This window comes from Myodes glareolus, chromosome 27 (assembly GCF_982192425.1).
Source record: "Myodes glareolus chromosome 27, mMyoGla1.1, whole genome shotgun sequence".
Lineage (NCBI taxonomy): Eukaryota > Metazoa > Chordata > Mammalia > Rodentia > Cricetidae > Myodes > Myodes glareolus.
In genome coordinates, this window is record NC_142052.1 from 16,108,121 (window position 1) to 16,125,588 (window position 17,468).

Sequence of the window (17,468 nt, forward strand, 5' to 3'; positions counted from 1 at the left end):
CCCCTGTGAGTTCCGGGATGGTCTGGTCTACAGTGAATTCCAGGCCAGGAGGGTTACAAAGACAAACCCTGAAAACAAACAAACAAACCACAAAAAAAAAAACCACACCTCCAGAATGAAAGAATAAATTTGATAGGTAGCTGAAGTACCACCTTAGAATGGTAACACATACACACTGAATAAAATCTTTGCTAATAAATATTTGTTAATAAATCTTTGTTAATATATTGGGTCCACTCAGATATCGCAGGAGGCAATCACGGTTTCAAAACTTAAGCAAACTCTCAGTTTATTAGCAACCTTACCTGCATCTGCAAACACATGTGCCTGCACCCTACCTTCTGTGAATGACTATCTAGATTAGGTTAACCTCCAGACATGTCAGTGGCATACTATTTAGATCAGATTGAGGTGAGATGATCTACTGTGCACTGGGGTCCTAGACTCAAAAAGGAGAAATCAAGCTGAACAAACATTATCACTCTCTGCTTCCTAACTGCAAATGCAGTGACCAGCTGCCTCAAGCTCCTACAGTCAGGAGTTCCCTGTTGAAACAAAACTGTTTCCTTGAACCATGAGCCAAAATAAACACCCTTTAAGTTGTTTTTGTCATGGTATTTTATAGATAGGAAAAGTTACTGAAACAGTACATCTAAATGTTCCTACCAAGGCTCATGTTGAAATTGTGAGGAATTAGGAGGTGCTACAGACCAAGAAGGACCATAAGATGCTTCAGAAAAAACATAAAAGGTTCCTCTTTTGAATAAATTAAACTATTCCTCCATTAGTAAACTAATGGTTTGTTTCCAGAGTGAGTCTCTTATCAGAACCAGTTTCAATTCATCTCTTATAAACCCCTCCCCATGTGATGCTCTGGACTACCCCAAAACTCTATTGGGTCACCATCAAGGGCCTCATCAGATACAAACCCTAATCCTTGGACACTCCCAGCCTTCAAAACAGTGCACTGATTAAACTTTTAGTTCCTATAAACTACCAGTCAGTGTATCATTAGTAACAAAGTTACAAAAACAGATTAAGACAATGTAACATGTTCCTGGAATTCACAGAATGTGATCATCTTTCAGAGCCATAATATTGCCTTTCACCATGCCCAGACAAGCAATCAGCATATAGTCTCTCAGTATCCATGGAAGAATGGTACCAATATATCCAAATTATAATCAGGATGCCAAAATAACATGGGTTCTCAAGACTTTATTCTTATAAAAAAAAAAGGGTGAACCATGTACATTTAACTTATAAGTATATTTCTCACACATACTTTTAAGCTATCTTTACCTCTATTAACTAATAATATGCAAGTGCTATATAAATAATTTTACAATATATATTTATATAATAATGACAAGAAAAGTCCACATGTTCAGTACAGATGTAATTTGTTTCTGCACTTCCCACCCAGTGGTACTATGATTGAACCCAGACTTTGGTGATGTCAGCAAGTGCTCCATCATTGAGATATATCCCTAGCCCCTATATGACATAGTTGGGTGTATCTGAGGATTCAGAGCCCAAAGGTAACATAGGGCTGTTAGGGTCCAGACACCATGTTTTGAATCAAAATGTGCCATGACTTGAAGTAACTCTATATACTAAGTAATACAACCTGTCTAGATTTGGATGCTTTCATTTACTAACTCTCAAGGTAATCAATGAGCATCAGTCAAGAGATGAAGATTATAAACCTTCTTAATGTGTAATAGAAGAAATAAGTCAGTAAGAGATGTCACATTCCTCTTCCTCTTACTGGCAGGAGGCTGCCCTCTACAGAGCAATTACACAAACCACCATGATTCAAAGATGAGATATTTGAGGAAGTGGGAATGATTTCCTTCTCTATCACACCACTAAACACTGAAGCATTTTCTTCTTCTCTTCTTGTCCTACAGTGGAGAAGAGATGCTAGATGACTGCTAAGTTTGAGCAATGCACTCAAAGAACTAAGAAACTTAGAATAGGATCTTTGTCTTTTGTTACGGTTAGCTCAGAAAGCATTCTATAAAATTCACTACTATAAATGTCATTATTAACACACACACACACGGTCATCCATTCTCTTAGTAAAATACACTGGCACTCACTGAATCATTACTCAAAGGCATTTCAAAAGGACTGCAGAAACTGAGTTGACAGATGCATATATTCCTAGCACAGGAAAAACAAGGTGACCCACTGCTTTCTTGAGTGTCCTTTAAGTGGTCTTTAGTGTTTTTTTTTTTTGCATTTTTGTGCATTTTACTGATTTTGCAGTTTAAATGCCCTGGTGTTTAGGGTTCATACTGAAGTATGGATAAGTGCAAAAAGAGGCTATGAAATAACTCAAATAACTCGGTAAAGTTTGCTACCCAAACACGAAGACCCGAGGGATGATCTCTAATATCGATGTAAAAAAACCAGGGTAGCAGAACATTGCTTGCAATCTCACTCAGTGCTGGGGAGTATTGTGTGACATTATTCCTGGGAAGATGGGACTAAAAGTCTACTTATCCAAAATACGGAATCAATGACAAATCAAGTCCAGATACTACCAAAGCCAACTTGGTAAACTAACAAGTTGTATTGGGGTTACTTATAGGAATATGAGTAAGGATCTAGATTGAGTATGGCCAGCAGACTGAAAATGAACTGGGTCACAAGAGAAGAGGAGTAGAGTGGGGAAGGGGAGTGAGAGAGGAAAAGAGGTAGCAGCAGAACAAGAGGAGAGCCATGGAACAAGTGGCCAGGAGTGAGCCAGAAGACCAACACAGCCAACATGTCTGAGTTATACAGGAATCTGAAGCAAGGGGGAAGGGAAACAGAAGCCCAGCAGCCACTGGGATGAAGAAGTTTAGAGTGGGTGGTGCAGGGAGAAGTGCTGGGAGGAGCCACAGGTACTGAGTGAGACCTATCCTAGATTTCTTTCGGACCTGAAAATAACTTGTTTAATTACTGGGTTATTTCTGCAGCAAAAATAAGTATGAGTCCACTAAAATTTCATCTTCTCCTGTGTGAAGTTGTTATGAGCAGTTAAGAGTGTCTGACAGACTAAAACCATCTGGTAAACCCATGACTTGTTTACATTAATGTAATTTAACAGAACCTGTTGTAGGTTTTAAGAAGCAGTCACTAGACATAAACGGAATGCTCTCACTGAAAATGGGCAACTGTGTTTAGCAATAATTAAGTACTTCTCTTAACATTTACATCTCCCTGCCAACTCAAACGTCAGTCAAGTTAAATAACTTACTTGGAAGAAAACAAACAACGACACTAATTTGCTTAAGGTTATTCCTTTACACTGTGTGAAGATGTGTCACTGTCGTTGATTTAATAAAGAGCTGAATGGCTGACAGCTAGGCAGGAAGAGGTTAGGTGGGACTTCTGGGAACAGAGTGGTCTTGGGAAGAAAGGCAAGGTTGCTAGTCAGACATGAAGGAAACAGGATGGTCAGTACAGTGTAAAGGTAACCAAGCCACGTAAAAGAATGTAGATTTAAATATATGGGTTAATTTAAGTTATAGCTAGCTAGGAACAAGAATAAGCTAGGGCTGAGCTTTCATAATTAACAATTCTCCATGTCATTATTTGTGAGCTGGTGGCACCAAGAAAGTCTCCTACATAATTTACATTAAGTCTGCCAAGCCAAAAAGTTAAAAAAAAAAAATCTGGTTGCTGCATGAGTTTTACTGAGGTATTTGTTGATGGGTCTGTGATAAGTAGACACTGCCAGCGGCACATCCCACACTTCACAAGTACCACTGTCATGGGTTCATGGCACTGTCTTGGGCTCATGAAAACTTTGGGGAGCTAAAATAAAACTTCCATTCTAGACTAGAGCTGGCACAGTAACATGAAAGCTGTCACTCTTCATGTGAAAACTTATTAAGCATGGGCAGTGATGAATTGCTGAAGTTATTTATAAAGGATCTGTATTCTCTGTGGCATAATAATGTTATAGAGTCTGGCTGGTGTTCCCACCAGAAAACGATGCTTTAGCTGATGAGGAAGAACAAAGGTATAATCTCGGTTACAACTTAAGGCATGAAATAAAGCCAAAAAGAGACTTCTAAAGGAGTGAAGGAAACTGTCAACATAAGAATTTAATACATGGCCAAATTTAACAAACAAAAATTCCATTTAGACCTTTAGATGGGAAATTTTTTCCAGATAGTGAAGAATTTGTATAGTAAGATTATTTACAGAAACAAACTACATGGAAGATAGTAAAAAAATAAAAATGATGAACCAGTATAAAAGAACTACTGCTTCCTCCAAATGGAGCTTGACCACTTGGTAAATCTCTAACAATAGGAAATCACCATCCAAAAACTGGAGACCTCGCAAGCACCTCTTTGTGCAGCATGATCTAAAACATGGAGGTGATGAGGCCTGTACAATCTATTCCTACTAACTCATCTAAGAATAAATAATACAATTTAGCCACCAAAGCAACAATGAGTATTAGCAATATGAGGCAGAGACACAATTTGAATACAAGACTATGTGCACATACATAAGTATTTTATAGATGCACAATTACACATGATGGGAGCTTGACTATAAACAGACTATACACTCACACACATACACACATATATATGTATATATACATACAGACACACACAAATATATATATATACATATATATTAATTATGTAGGCTTAAACCTATAGAAGGATAACATGAGAAAACAAATCATTTCTTGCATGCTTCTTTGTTCTTTCAATAAATTAGAGAGGAAAAAATGATTGAGAAAACATGCTAACAATTGTCTCCCTTAACCTGAGCTGGACATTTATAAAGAATCCTTTAATCATTTTCCATGGCAAATTCACAAACAACAGTATCTGCTACAAAAAGCTTCTTCCATTAAAAAGAAAAGTGTAAAAGTCAAAACTGTGGCAGATGTTGCTAATTCTATTACTAGAAAGCAAAGTCAAGAAGACTAAGAATCTGAAGCTAGCTTGGGCTACAGACTAGTTCAAGGCTAGTCTGGTTACACTGTAAAACCATGGATACAAAGACAAAAAAATGTTCAAGTGAAAATTTTTGGTTTTTTTTTACCAAATTCAAATGTATGGTTTAAAACAGAAAAGGGTAAGACCCTCCTTTCCTGCCACTGTTTCATTCCTAAAGAATAAAGGTCTAGATTCAAGTCCTAGTTCTGCTAAATCATGGGGAAACACCTGCAGTAAGTCAAGTATCAGTTGCTCCAGCTGTAATGACTATGTCCTCCATGATTTTGCTGTGTATTTAGAAACATATTAAAAACATTCATATTAAATATGGTAATCCATGTTAAATATTAGTATCCCAACAAACCTGTTATAGAACAGGCTTTTTTCATCACTCAACATCCAAGACTAGGAATAGATAGAAAATAGAAAAAAACAAAATAAAGAGGAAAATTTGAAACCCAGAATCACACCAAGCCCCCGTCTTATTTTCTGAAGCTCCACTCCGTCCTGTAGGGCTAGAGTAGGAGGCATCAAAAGTAGAACAGTAGGTATCAAAAAGCTTACTAAGCAGGTGGGAGAGACTATGGATAATTCTTTACTCAAGGTTCACTAGGAGAAGTCTTAGTGATTCTTAACAGGAGTAGGGCCTGCAAAGGTACAAAGAAGTGACAGGCTAGACAATAGGTTTATCTACTCATACTTAATATTTGTAAATAAGCATTTTATCAATTCAAAGAGTACATATTTAAAAACAAAAAAATGAAAAGTAAAATGTACCTTAATACCAAAACACTATTACAACTGTTTCTTAGAGTTTTACAGGATAATTTTAATGGGCTACATAGAAATCTAACCAGAAAGGTTACACTACAGGAAAAGGCATTCTGGAGAAACATTCCAATTTCATAAAACTAATAAACTGAGAACACAACCTACATGCAATTTTAGGTTTATTTTTCCCTAGTAAGTCTATTCCGCAGACCTTGAAAGGTGAAGATTTCTAATACCCACGCTTGTTGTGCTCCAAATATCAGTTATTAATTTAAGGAAAAATAAATACCCTTATCAAGGAGTATTTGTCAATAAAAAAAATCCCAGTAAGATGGCTCATTGGGTAAAGATGGTTGCCATGTAACCCTGGTTACCTAAGTTCAATTCCTGAAACTCCTTTAAAGGTGAGAGAAAAGAACCCACTCCTTAAGGTGTCCTCTGACCTCCAGATACATGCTGTGGCAGGCATGCTTCCTCCCATCATGAATTCACATAAACACAATAACCAAATTTTAAAAATCAAATCTGAATTATATGATAGTAGCTATTTTCCTGTTACAGTGTGGCAATGTCCTCATCCAAATAGCTATGAATTATTTGATAACTTAACTGCTTCAAAGGGCAGTTAAGAAATCAATTTCCACTGGGTGATGGTGGCACAGGCCTTCAATCCCAGCATCAGGGAGGCAGAGGCAAGATTTCTGAATTCAAGGTCTGCCTGGTCTACAGTGTGAGCTCCAGGACAGCCAGGGCTACACTAGAAAACCCTGTCTCAAAAAATAAATAAATAAATAGATAAATAAATAAATAAAAAAAACCCAACCAAACAAAAAAGTTTTAGAAGTATCACACACTTAACACCACTGTCTTAGTTAGGGTTTCTATTGCTGTGAAGAGACATCATGACCACAGAAACTCTTATAAAGGACATCATTTTGTTGGGGATGGCTTACAGGATCAGTGGTTTAGTCCATTATCATCATGGGCGATATGCAGGCAGATATGGTTACTGGAGAAGCTGAGAGTTCTACATCTGGATCCTCACGCAGCAGGACTTGATCCACTGACCATGCCTGAGCCTCTGAGACCTCAAAGCCTAACCCCAGTGACATACTTTCTCCAACAAAGAAACACCTAGTCCAGTAGGGCCATACTAAAATCAGGAACCATCTGGCTCGACAATCTCTTAGTACCTAAGAAGTTTACTAAATTGACAAAGCTATGGAATTGGTCACTATTATAAATGGAATCCTGTACACTAATTAAAAAGAAGCATATCTTTATAAAAGTTGATGTATTTTTATTCTTTCCTCATTATATCGCATCTTCTCTGCTCCTTTCCATAGGCCTGACTGCCATTACTTTAAGGTATCCTTATCTGTAAAAGACTAATCGCATGAGAACAAAGGTTAGACTTCAATAAATCTGCCGCAGAACAATTCTAAGTATTAACTTATATATGTGAGCCATCAACCCTATCTCACTCCAACTGCTCTTGAATGTTAAGGAACTGAAAATTATTTAAAACACAAAGTGGGGGGACAGACAGACTACTGAAACAACTTAAGCCTCTAGATATACATTGTTAGGAAGTTTCAGTGGTTAACACTTTCCTTCCTGCACTTCCTAACCCCTGCCAAAACCACAGCATAATGTCATAATGTGTCCCAAGAACTATGCATTCCTTCTCACACATCAGAGCAAATGAGTATATCTCTTTCCTTTCATCCTAGAGAGAAACAAACCTAAATTACAATATTGTCAATCTTAGTATGATAAATTACCAAATGTATTTCAGATTTAAAAAAAACAGAATTCTTTTTATAATTCAAGAATAATCTATATTCATTAAAACTGTAAAAAAAAATAGGGCTGGAGAGGTGGTTTTTCTATTAAAGGCAAGGCTCACAACCAAAATGCCAAAACTTTAGAAAGTATTTTTTTAAAATAAACATTCTTAAAGACTAGTTTAACTTCAACTGATTTTTAGTTTATAAAGAAAACCTTTAAAATTCTCATCTGCAAGATTATTTTAAATTATTTTATATAACATAGAACAAAACTTTGAGAGCAAAAGAAAACTGATATTATTTAAATTTAATCTATAAAAAAGCACTAAGCTGATTTTAATAATTTTGATAAAGATATAAATGTTTGTTATGAGCACACACCTTTAATCCCAGCACTTGGGAGGCAGAGGCAGGTGCATCTCTGTGAGTTCAAGGCCAGCCTGGTCTACAAGAGCTAGTTCCAAGACAGGCTCCAAAGCTACACAGAGAAATCTTGTCGAAAAACCAAAACAGAAAAAAAAAAAGTCCACAGTTATAGTCATATGGTTATACTGAAAACCACATGTAACATGGAGTCGGGGCCTACTTGTTTGTATTTTCTGTCCTGCCCAGTTCCCCCAGCTGTTTAGCCCCAAAGAAAAATCACACAGAAATCTCTATAAGTTATAAAGCTGATTGGCCCATTAGGTCAGGCTTTTTATTAGTTCTTGTAACTTATATTAACCCATTATTCTGATCTATGTTAGCCATGTGGCTCAGTACCTTTTTCAGTGGGGCAGATCATATCCTGCTGTTTCAGTGATCTGGGTAGGAGTAGGAGTGGGAGGAATCAGCTTCCTCCTTCCCAGAATACTCCTGTTCTCATTGTATCACCTCTACTTCCTGCCTGGTTTTCCCGCCTGGCCAATCAGCGTTTATTTAAAACATGATTGACAGAATACAGACAATTCTCCCTTACCACTTCCCCCTTTAAAAAAAAAAAGGAAAATATCCATAGTTCATTTTTTGGGGAATGTGGGCTTATTATTCCAGGCTACTTCCAGCTGGTTGGGGGCGCTGATAATCTTATGGGGACCTAAAGAAAATTTAGAGTTATGATCAAGTCCTGTGAGTCTTGATCATCTCAGGTAGCAGTCTTGAACCTGTTCTGGATGAAGAACTCAGACATCTGGGCCATCAATTCCTGTCGGGGATTTCTCAGGTGGCCTTCTTTGATCAAAGCTGATTTTTCTTAACTCTGAATAATCCACAGCCTCTCCTTTTCTGTAGAGACAAAAGCAAAATCTCTTCTCCAAAGTAGCATACCTTTTGACTTCAATTTTGAAGCCAAGGTGTTTTCAAAATACCTATCTTGGATTAATTCTGCAGCATTTATAAGCAAGTATCTTTTAGCAGCTGTTGTTCTTTCCTCAGCATTCAAACAATTTAAAGAGAGCATAACAACATACAGTATCAAGATTCTCTGTGTATTTTCCATCTTTACGTGGCTTTATTTTAACCTCTATTTCTTTTATTTTTTACTTTTACTTTTTGAGACAGGTTCTCTGTATATCTTTTTCATGGAATAACTCTGTAGACCAGGCTGTCCTTGAACTCAGAGATTTGCCTGTCTCTGCCTCCCCAGTGCTGGGATTAAAGGTGTGTGTACCACCACATCCAACTACTCTCTTTCTTTTTATTTTAAGGCTTTAAACCTTTCTTTTTTTCAAGCCTGCATATATTTTTAACACACTGTAAACCATTTAGAGGCTTTCTTACTCTTTGAATCTCTCTTTATTGTATATCTCTCTTTTTCTGACCACATGGGTCTTTAATTTGCTAAGGAATACGGAGAAGTTTTTTGCCACAACTCTATGGCATTTGTAGGTCCTTGTCAGGAAGCAAGTTGCAACAGTGTGTCCATAAACAACAGTCAAAAGCTCCTATGGCTTTCAAAGTCCTTGTCAGGAAGCAAGCTGCAACAATGTGTCCATGACCACCTGCTTGAAAGAGTCAAGAGTTTTCCGTGGCAGGACAGCCCAGAAAGCCAGCATTTTAAAACAGCACAGCTTTTTTCCTGCTACAGCTGAAAACCGAAATGCTTTATTCTAGTCTTTTCCAAGTTTTCTCAGGCTTTTTGTGGATGCAGTTATCCACATGGGTGCCATTCTGTAACATGGAGTTGGGGCCTACTTGTTTGTGCTTTCTGCCCTGCCCAAGCACATCTTATTATTTCTTAGGCTGGTAAAGATGGCTGATTAGTGAATAAAATTGAACAGTGAGTTCAAACCCAGAACCCACACCATAGAAGGAGAAAATGGTCTCCTGCAGGTTATCCCCCCCTCTCCTCTGTCTCTCTGTTTCTCTCTCTCCCTCTCTCTCTTACACACACACCTAAATAAATAAATGTAAAAAATTTAAAAATTCTTTACTGTGGATTACTATAGAAACAGCCCCTTGCTACAGAAACATTTTGTCAATGACAACAGCCACAGAACAAAATAACTACAATTTTAAGAGAAATATCTGTGTCATATGAGCTTTGTGGAACACAAGGAAAGAGAGTATCTTACCAGTCTCTTGTTAAGTGGCCTTATGACAACATACACTTAAGCATGTTCAGTCTTCTATCTCTTCCTTCCTTGAAGTTTGAACTCTAATCCCCACTTCAAATTAGCCAAACCCTGAACTACCCAGTATTATCAAGATTAGTAAAAGGAATTGATTGTCCCTGCATTTTCAGTAGATAGCTGTATAAGATGCTAAGATTATCATTTCAGAGGCAACAAAATTTGCCAATGGCATCTTCCAGTCTGAAATTTTCCATATAGCTGATAGTGTATTTGCATTCTGCTTTTTTTCTTTTACTTTTGAGATAAGGTATTATTAAATGGTCTAGGCTGGCCTTAAATTCCCAATCCTCCCAGCTCAGCCTCCTCCCCAATAGATGGTGGGAATACAGGCTACCATGTATAGCTAGTACTTGTACTTGTTGAGGCTTATGTTCTCAAATACCAACAAAAAGTTTTTGGACTCTTACTTTCAAATTTCAGACAGCAGGGGATAGGCTATGGGTAGCTAGTTCTAGAACTAACCCCTCTTGAGGGTCTTCCACTTTTTGTTAGAAAGAAAAATGTAGATTGGTACATCAGAAATCCAGTCATTCCCCCAAATAGTAACAGTAGTTAAAGTAGAGTGGAATACGTTAAATATTTTTCAAAACCCAAGAAAACATACCAAAGGGTGCTGCTAGGCAAGGAGATGAGGCACTGAGGTCTCATCATTGTGTGGGACCCTCACCCCTTATTCTCAAAGGGGCAAGAAGAAATTTCCTAGCAGAATGTTTTCCCAGGAAGATAGTGGCCTTCCCCTCTCCCACCCAGGATATTCTGAGCACAAGGTCACTTAGCTCAGCCCAGCTAGCCACCTGGTACAGGCTGATAAAGATGGCCTAACTCAAGAACAGTGGCCTTACTCTAAAAACAAGAAGAAAGCTGACTTAACAGAATTTGAGGGAGCAAAAGTCCTTGTACCCATGCCAAAGCATCTTCAAAGATTCTCTTTGTAGTTATGCCTTTAAAAGCTTACCCCAAAGAGGAGATACAACTCCTCTCTACCTTGTTGTAACGGGGATGGAGATGAGTTCCAAACATGTCTGTATTATGCTGATTAAACCTTGCTTATTACAGTCCGGGCCTCTCTGGTGTTCTCTCTCTGGGGGTCGTGATCTGGGCACAACAATTGTAATTCAGGCCTTCAGTACATCATGCTATACTTTGTAATCACAGGACTCTCCACCTTTCTTGGAGTGTACTTCCCAATCTAAAGGGTAAAGCTCAACTCAGATCAAGATATGCTGCATCAAGTTGGCTGGTTCCAAGACAATAGGAAGAATTCCTTGGCACAGACTTGCTCAAATGACACTGGCAGCAGCACTAGCTCTTCTTTTTCTATCTCGTCTGTTATTATAGCTCCTTTTGCTAAATCTGCCTCTGAGGTTAGACAGGAGCTGGATGGCACATAATCAACCAACAGCTGCAGCTGAGCAATACTCAGCTAATTGTGGCACTGGAGCAGCTGAGAAAAAAAAAAAGAAAATATATACCCTACCATAGCCACACACAAATGGCTGTACACAGTACTTGTTCAGACACTAAGATACCTTAATAGGAATCAATTATTTCCTTTAAGCAGAAGCAACTGGATCTTGCTAGAGGACTTGCATTTATATTATAAACCAGTTTAAATGTGAAACAAAGGTGACCTAGCCATGTAGCCCTCAGAACAATAGAAGATCTTACTAAAACTTCCTGTAAATATTCACACAGGGCCAGAGTAACAAACATCACCTTTACAACATGGCAAAGTTCCTGTGACGTAAGAACTTGGCACAGATGCAATCTCTACTTCAGTGCTCCATTACAACAATGTAAAGCAACAAAATCAATAGCTAAAACAGCACACGACTACACAGAACAAATAAAGCAGCATCTAGCAACTACACTGTCTCTGAAACACAACCCAACGGTCACTGCTTTCATCTGCAACAAAAGTGTATTCTTTCTTCAAACTCTACCCACCTCATTAAGTATCAATAAAGAAAAAATTACCACATAACAAGAATCTCGTGGGAATATCAAAACTAACAGAGGAACTTTTAAAGCATTACTGCTCTGGGGAAAAAGCGGAATGAAAGTCAAGACTTGCTATATCAATTTTGTCATGGTACCTGATTTTCTCAAAAGTAGGTACCTGATAACAGAACAATATCCATTCACTCAATAAACATTTTGATTACTTACTATTACTTACATTTAAAATTAGTAAAGCATAATGCCTTCTCTTAAAATATTAAAATAACAACAAAAACTATGAGTATTTTCTATTTCTATGAGAAATACTTTTTTCAAAATTATCTCATTCTTATACATCTGGAAATGTGTGGTATTTTCAAGGCAGTTATACATACAAGCTAGTACATGCATGTTTTCTGCAATTATGATGCAGAAAGCCTAAACCTGTTAGCAAAGGAGAGCCCAGGGAGTGTTCTAAAGTCAATCACCAATGATTAAATTTTTTAACAAAAAGGGGAAAGATTGAAGGACGTGACAGGAAACCAGGTTATCCCCCAAATTACTAGTTTAATCCAAACACCATCATTACACTAGGCATCTTAAAAATATGTTCACGTAAAATATAAAACCCACGCACAGAAAAACACACAACTACATGACTTGATGAATTAAGTTAAGATAAACACATCCACGACCCCAAGGTTAAAAGAACTTTCCTAACCAGGCAGTGGTGGCGCACGCCAACAATGGGAAGGCAGAGGCAGGTGGATTACTGTGAGTTCAAGGCTAACCTGGTCTACAGGGTTAAAACAGGTCTACAGGGTTGTCTAAACAGCCAAGGCTGTTACAAAGAGAAATCCTGTGGGAGGAGGGGAATTTTTTCCCTACTACTACAGAAGGAAGGATGCTTATCACAGCTGCCTCCCTCCCTTTGTTTTTAGGCAAATCACTTCCTTGTAGATCTTTTTAAATACTAACTTTATCACTTAAGTTTACATTTCTAGACCATTTCTAGGTGTCAGAGCCTAGCAATGTTCTTTTTTAAAAAATCTGTTTATGCCTCTTTTCTAAATCATGGTAACAGAAGCTAAATGGATTTTTTTTAATTACCAATAACAATAAGCTATTTACCACTGGAACTATGCAATTTTAGAACTACAAATAAATAAAAATTAGTAATAATTAATTTGTACTGGGTCATTAGTCTTCTTTCAGCACTTATAAACACAAGAATAAAAATTTATATGATTTTTTTGGAGTTTCCTCAACTAAAAACAAACTTTTGACTGTATATTAATATTATCCTTTGACCATAAGACAAAAGTCTATACCTCTCCCAGGCAGGCAGGTCAGGGCTGTAATTTCACTTTCAGTTAACAGAAAGGAGTCAATTTTGTGGTTTGTGAAGTCAGCAAAAACAGGCTGCAAAATTAAAGCTATGATAACATTACCATGGTTATGGCAAAGTACATATAAGAGCCCTTCTAGCTTTTATGCTGGAGACATGAATACAAACTGTCTTGTTTTAATCAAAGGCAATAGTTTCGTTTTTTTTTTTCAAATTTAGGACCCTCTGAAATGTTAACCAGTATCTAAATTCTTCACTGTGGTTTAGCTGGTACTCAAAAAATAAGATACAGCTAAATGCTGACATGGCCGGAAGAAGAAATATTCCTCTGGTGTACAACTTTCATGCGGTTTGTGCTCTCTCATATGTGATGCACACAAGAACTTCGGCTTTTAATTTAACATTCTCTTACCTGTCCACTCAAAATGTTTTCTGTCCACAGCCATTGGACTTAATAGATTTGAACAAGTATTTCACATTAAGTTCATATAGTCACAAATGCACATTTTGTAACATTTTAAATTTAGAAATTAAACAGAATGTTTAAATATACTTTCAATTGTCAAGATACTTTCGGTACAGTAGTCTTACAGTAAAATGCACAAATATACTACACCATAGTGTCCTTGGAAATCACCTATATGAAAACAGTTGTGGGACACACATACATAACAAACGACAGAGCAGCAAAGTTGTGGGTGTACTGCAGACTTTTCATTTATTTACTTTGTCATTAACCATTTCATGCCTGTTTCGATCAGTTATGAAAAAAAAAAAAAAACCCACACTGTGCCCCGTTCACTACAGCAGTTCCTATTCCAGAAACGATATTCCCACTTTCTTAAAGCAGCTCTTCCTCGGGTCCAATAAAGCAAATGCTGGAAACAATTACCAAGAAGAAAAACACTCTCAGACAATATTTTCATTAACACAGGATAAAGAGCCGAACCCAACAAGAGGCAGAGTGTCAGGGCACCTTAAAAGCGGCCGCTGAATATAACAATCCCATCACCTTCAACCCCAAACAAAGGAAAACTTTATAAACACGTCGCGGTTTTCAATCAAACCTTGCACAGTTGGCCGCTCACCCACTCCCACCCCCCCTCACCCCAGCCCCACGTCCCAGTCCTCGCTCCGGACAGTTGCTGCGGGCGTCAGGCGACACAGACCTCTAGCCGCTAGGACAAGAAGGGGCCACTCCCCTGCCTCCTGCTCGCTCTCACTCGCGAGTGGCCCAACGCCCTTTAGGACGCAGGGTGCAACAGCGGCCCCGAGGTCGACTAGACTACTAGTCGGACTCCCGCAGGATCGGGAAGGACTGGACGGGAAGGGAGACCGAGGCTGGGGGCCAGCAGGTAGCGCGCCCGCCCGCCGGCCCGCAGGAGGAAGAAGTTTCTCCACAACTTCCCGACGGACAGCTGCAGGAACGGCGGCGCCTCGAGAAGCCGGGGAGCGGGAGGACGGACGCCGGGGCCTAGCGCTGCCCAGCCGGGGTCAGCAGCCTCCGTCGCGAGGGCCCGCCGCGAGCCTACCTGCCGTCCGGCCGCACTCGCACGGGTCGCTGTGGGGAGACGGTGGCCGGCCGAGGCGTACGCCCGCGGGGCCCTCTCTCCGTGCTCCGTCTTCTGCTCGCGGGGCGCCGGGAGGCAGCGACGAGGCACAGCCGGCCGGGACGCGTTACTTGAGGAGGAGGGAATTCCCGGGCGCCCGCACCCCACAGCCTCACTCTCTACTCCTCCTCCTCTCGCCGCCGGCCCCGCCCCTCCGTTCCCGTCGGGGGCGGCAGCGCGGGGCGGGGGCTGCGGCTACCTGCGCGCGCCCGCTCACCGGAACTCGCGCCCGGCCGCGCTGCCTGCTTCGAGCGCCTTCCGGCGCCGGATCTCTGTGCGGGGTTCCCGGGCGGCCGGGAGGCCAGGCCGTGTCACGCCTGCCAGCCCAACATGGCGGCGGGGGCCAGGCGGGCTCCTGAGGGGGCGTGAGGAGAAAGCGGCACAGGCCTGCGGCGCCCTGCCCTCCCGCGCGCCGACTACCGCGACGGGCACGACGGAGCTCGGCCCGGCTCTCTGTAGCGCCGAGGGGCATGGGGCTTTGTTTTGGGGGGTGGCCGGGGTTGAGGTTCTTTGGCGAGAGTTTGACTTTTCATTTCTCAGCCTTATGTCTGCGCAGTCTTTGTCACTGATAGTAAAATCTCAGCCCAACCGCGTGAGCCAGCGGGGCGGTGCTGACACCCTGGTCGGGATCCAAAAACGTTCTCGTCTGGCCTCTTTCCGAAGCTGGGATCCTGTCCCTGCCCCAGAAGCTTCCTGTTGACTGTAGGTCAAACCAGCCTTGCCGGGAGAGGAACCGAAGCTGAGTTGTGTTGGCAACTCTCCCAGGAATGGTGGCTTTCACTTAGTGCGGGACAGCATATTATTTGATCATACTAAGAGGGAACCCAGACTATGGCTCTGCTTGACAGATGTTAAAACTGAGGCGAGGGCCCCCAAAGGGTTTTCCCTTTCCAAAGGCCATGCATCTTTTTTTCTGTTTGCCTTGTAGAAAAGGAAGTGTTCAGAAGGAACTGGGGTAAAGATGAGAGGCAAGGTCAAGAGACTGAAATCTAGATGAGTCCTGCTAAAGCCACTTCAGCCTTGTCAAACCCTTGATTTCCCTTTTGTGTTTCCTGTTTGATGGGGATATCCGAAGTATTGCTGTGGTTAGTTATTAAGGACTCTTGGTTTCCTTTGTGGCTTTCAACAAAGTTCAGAATCATCTTTGGCATATTCCAAATAGCACCACTGACTGTGTCAGTGTTCTGGTATTCTGGGAACTTAAACGGAAAAAAAAAACTTTAAAGTTTTTTTGAAAGTTTCAAAACAAAGGTATGGGAATGCACATGTAATGTAGAATGATGCTTTATTTTGCCATTGTCTGGGGCATTAGTTTTTCATATTGATGTATCTTTCATTTTTCTTAAAACTAGAACTTTACTTATTTGAGTTGTTGCTGTTTCTAAGCCTCCAGGTGTAGTAGAAATATTTGTGCCCCTAAACGCAATCTCAAAAACAAGACAAACAAAAACCCTACCCAATGTTAGTTTAACCTGCCTTGAATTTGTTCTGTATGCTTTGTTACTTTGTTTTACTTTGTTTATGATACAGGGTCTTGTTTAGCCCCGGCTGGTTTTGAACTTGCTGTGTAGGCGAGGATGGCCTTGAGCCCCAGCTTCTACCTCCACTTCAATATTGCTGGGGTTGCAGGTAGGTGCCATCGCACACAATTTCTGTATTTTAAGGTAGGGAGAGGGCATCAAAATCACACCTACAAATTATGTATTACATTTAATGACTATTAATTTTAGAAATATTTAAAACTTTTTAAAGAAAGTGACAGAATCTGGAAAGTTTTGCTGAGTTTGGTGTTAGAGAAATAGTCTGACCTAAAAACCTGTTTGTGAAATGGACAGGTGAAGGACGTCAGCCCGTTTCCCTCTTGCACAGTGTTATGGTGTGATAAGGACCTATCTTGAAGCCTCCGGGGAAGTCAGCCCTAGGGAAGAAGGAGAAGGTCAGGGGAAAGTTTAAACTATATTAGGTATTTCTAAAACTAAGGTATTCTTGTTAAAGCTTTTTAGTGCTTAAAATTACTTGTCTGGAAATTTGAATTATTAGAAATTGAACTGATGCACAATGGAACCTGTGATTCTGCCTGGAAATGTTTTTGTTTAGGTTAAAATCTCTGCTCTCAGGGAGAGTTCTGCCGCCGCCACCCCCCCCCCCCCACTAAGGCCCTGATGATGTCATTTTCTCTTCCTGTAACTGGAAGGCCAGCTACTCTGCACAAGGTGCATGCAGTGTATGATCTCAAACACCAGACAGATTTTCAAAATATCTTTTAAGCAGGATATCCTTGTAACCACATGGCACCTACCGTTATCTATACCACCTTGACTTTGCCTTTTCCAGCTGGCCATCTAGAAAGAGCATAAGAGCCTCCCTAAGCTAAGACTTGTAGGATCAGGCATTTCTTCTTGAGTGTGAGGCTCGTTGTGCCGAGCTCTCTGAAG

At 40.2% G+C, this 17,468-nt stretch overlaps 1 protein-coding gene across 1 annotated transcript in view; it reads right to left on the reverse strand.

The window, feature by feature from the left end:
• Yes1 (YES proto-oncogene 1, Src family tyrosine kinase) overlaps nucleotides 1–15,085 on the reverse strand; it is a 67,383-nt gene extending 52,298 nt beyond the window's left edge. Inside the window, exon 1 of the mRNA XM_048433653.3 lies at nucleotides 14,956–15,085. The gene's annotated coding sequence lies outside the window, so the exon portion shown is untranslated. The remainder of the gene's footprint in view (nucleotides 1–14,955) is intronic.
• Between the last annotated feature and the right edge of the window lie 2,383 nt (nucleotides 15,086–17,468).